The following is a 4066-nucleotide window of genomic DNA, read 5'->3' on the forward strand; positions in this document are numbered from 1 at the left end:
AGCTCGGACATTCCTTCCCTGCTGCCTTATTTTTCCACTCCTCCTCTTCTTCCTCACTCCTCCCATTCTGTCCCTGCTCGGCTAAACAGGAAACTCCCCCTGTGGATCTGCATGCATATATGAGAAAGGGGTTTTCTTCTACTAAAACATACAATGGGTGTTTTTCACCTCCCTAAAAAGTAATAACAATAAATAAATATCAATAAAAGATTATGTACTGAAATGTTTAAGGGTTTTACAATATGCAAAAAACACCAACAGATATTTGCCACGATATCTTTGTGTTTGATTCTCTTTCTTATATAAGCTTCATGTTTTTTTAAGCAGTTCCTTCGTTCTTTATTTGGTTTCTTAAAATCATGTAATTTTCTGTTAGCTTGGTCATTTAGAGATTATTTTACATGTTCTTTTCTTTATGCTCTTGTAACTTGGTTTCTCCTTAATAGTAGTGATTTCAAAGCCTCATGATTCAATTAAGCAAGTAGACTCCAGTTTTGAAGAACCTGCTGGAGTGCGATTTTCCCTTAAATGGGTATTAGAACTAAGGTGCACATTATTTCATGGCTTGTTTGTTCCATAATAATAATGTATAAATGCATGTGGCATGTTCATGCAGCAGGGACATTATGTAAAACAACATAAACATACAGTCAGAAAAAAAGGAACATGATAATAACTAAATAAAATTAAAATTAAACATTAGGGGAGCATAAACATCTATCTATCTATCTATCTATCTATCTATCTATCTATCTATCTGTCTGTCTGTCTGTCTGTCTGTCTGTCTGTCTGTCTGTCTGTCTGTCAATAATTGTAAAAATGTATCATGATATTAAGAAGGAATAGAAGAAGAATAATAAAAAGGAATTGTGATTCAGTTAGGTATTACATAAAAAAAATAGATTATTTATTATTTTGTTTTATTTTCCCTTGAGATTTTCTCAGTTTTTTAGTTCACAAATTATGTCTTAATTTCATTTTAGACAATCTTTTTTGGTTTAAACCTTATTGTAAACATTTTTTTTTTTTTTTTTTTATAATCTGTACTCAAATTCTGAGCTTTTCAGAGTTTTAACTCCCAGTTTTGGGGTTTTGTACCTCTATTATCAGAATTTTGTTAAGAATTTAGAATCAGATTTGTCTAGTTTGCTGCACATTAGCCTAAAGTGGACAAGGTGGTTTTAAAACAGGCTCTGTTTCTTTGCTTTTATTAGCTTATTTGGACAGTGCATGGCCCTGAAATTATATTTTTAGAAAGCAGACCTTACCTGCATACAGAGAGAAGTCTGTTGCACCCTCTAGTGGCCAAATACATAAACAACTTCAGCAAATGATGATAGAACCTTTTCTAGATAACGCGTTTGAGTTTTTTTCAGAGCTATATAAGCAGGGCCAATGTAACACCAGAGTTTTTGCAGTAACTTAGAACAATCAGGAAGCTAAACAGAATCAGAATCTAATCAGAAGCTAACCTGAGAACAGAGCAAATGAAAAGGGGAATCAACATTTTTTTTTTTTTTTAAGGAGATCATCAAATAGTAGGCAAACACTCGGGTAAAGGACTGCCAACATGCTCTTTTTGAACTCAACTGATGATGCAGGATTGAATGCAGGTAAGAAGCAGCACACCTGCCTTCCAGGTCACCTTGCCCCATGAGGACACCTTGTGGAGATCTAAAAGAACAGGGAAACCCCAAATCCCTACAATCCTCTTCGTCCCTGTCCTCGTCGTTGTCATCCTAATTTCTCCTAACTCTATATCACATCACTTTACACTAACTTAAATTATTATTGTAATAATAATATTCTTTCATTAATACAACATTAATACTTGAAAAATTACAATAACAAGACAGGAAATCCATCTTGCCTAAAGCTATTAAAATCTACAAGTAATTGAAAAAAGGAATTACATCCACATTTAATTTCCCTTTTGGATTAATAAAGCATTTTTAAATTGAACTGATTAGCAACAATGATAAACATTATATACTTCTGTTAAAGCTCAAATAAAACAAAAACAGCAGGAAAGCACTAAAGACATGAAGACAGTGAGTCCTTTGCTTGTATTTCTATTGACCTGGTAGAAGTAGCTCGATATAAATGGCACAAGAAAACAGGCTGTGCATTCATTTCTAACTTTGAACACAGACTCTCCTGTTATATTTTCTTTTGTAATAAGCAAATATATGCTTTATCTGCTTAGAATATGGAATTTAATTTAATTATATTGATTAAGCAGATTAATTACTCATATAATGCTGATCGGACGGCTTGAAGTCTGGGATGTGATGATGAGCCATTTTGTATTTGCTAACCTGCTGTTACCATAATGCTCTGTCTACTGTAGCTTTGTCCCTGTCTTGACTACCTTTTGTCACGTTGACCTTTGCCCTTAAAAAAAAAAGAAAAAAAGGCATTTTCTGAATTGGCTGGAAACTTTATATGCTCCATCCTTCTCTTTCTCCTTTCTTCTGTGCATCTTTGCTAACATTCCCATTTCTTTTGTTTTGTTCTCGTATTAAGCAGGGCAGTATATATCTCCCCTTAATGTGGCTACAGTGGCTAGCCACCTGCAGGTGTGGGCAGTGGTTCTCATGATGCTGCGTTTAATTATTTGTTTGCATGTTCCCTCGCTTGCTTGCATGCACTCCATTAGACTTGTGCTTAGGGCCACCTGGAAATCGGAAGGCAAATTTATATTGATTTGCTTACAGAAAGGGATGTGGTAAAATGAATAGCAAAGCCCAAATGTGCACACACTTGTTTATTTTGTTACTAATACTAATAAACAGCTGGACAGAAATACATGTCAGAAAGCATGCAAATCATTCTTTGTAACCAATCTGATTTAAACCTCTTTATGGGGAGAAATTGTTACCTGGATTTATTTAACTTGTAACTTCAGTAATCTTGATTGAATGAAATGCCCTTTGAAGCAAGCAAGAGATAAATGAAATTTATGAATGCATTATATATATATATATATTAGGGCTGTCAAAATTATCGCGTTATTATCGCGTTAACGCGAGGCCATTTTAACGGCGATAATTTTTTTAACGTGAGATTAACGCTATGTGGTTTTATGGTACAATTTTCCAAGTACATCCCGCTGCAGCCTGCGAGAAGGCGGGGCTATTTTCCCCCAGTCTATGCATTTCTCATAGGCTTCGGGAGCGGACCTCCTCAAGGAAAAAAGACGCTCATACACTGGGTAGCGCTAGTGCCTTTTCTTTAAGCCCCACCACCAACAAACAAGTTGAGTGTCTGGTGCCTAGTAGCAACCTGAAATACGCTGAGAAAACAGATTACTGAGGTGAAATGGAATCTGCTACGGCACTCTTGCTGTCTGTGTACGCCACAGGTCAGTATTGTGTGTGTGTGTGTGTGTGTGTGTGTGTTCTCATTTTTGTTAAGAGGCTGAAAAGTAACTTTCTAGAGCATAGACTACCTCCATCTAGTGATGTCGGTCTATTGATTTTGATGTATTGATTGAAAATTGTTCATTATTATCTTGGTTAATTAACATCTAATGTTAACTCTACTACATTTTATAGCAGTAGGGTAAAATGCTTGTCTTTGTTCAAAAGACTGTATTGACTGTAAAGACTGTCTTTTACATCAGCCTGTTTTCAGGGCCTTTTTTTTTGGCTACATATTTGTTATTTTTTGCTACATGCCTCCCCATCTTCTTGCCATATGTTTCTATGGCATAAATCAGTGTCTGTGACCTGTTTTCATTTAAAAAAAAGAACATTGGCACAAACCTAGCCTGTATGTATTTTTTGTATGTCATCGAGAGTATTTAAATTATTTTCAATCAGAAAAAAAATGTGCGATTAAAATGCGATTAATCGCGAGTTAACTCAGGCATTGATGCGATTAATCGCGATTAAAAAAATTTAATCGATTGACAGCACTAATATATATATATATATGGGATAGTCTTTTTTAATACAGTAGGTATAAGCATTTACTTTGATAGCACCGTCTATGAAAGCTTGAACTAGTTTAAATGAAAGACAGTTTAACTCCTTTGTAAGCAATGCTGGTAAACAGCACATTA

This window comes from Cyprinodon tularosa, unplaced genomic scaffold, assembly GCF_016077235.1.
Source record: "Cyprinodon tularosa strain WSP-4 unplaced genomic scaffold, ASM1607723v1 ctg419, whole genome shotgun sequence".
Taxonomy (NCBI): Eukaryota; Metazoa; Chordata; class Actinopteri; order Cyprinodontiformes; family Cyprinodontidae; genus Cyprinodon; species Cyprinodon tularosa.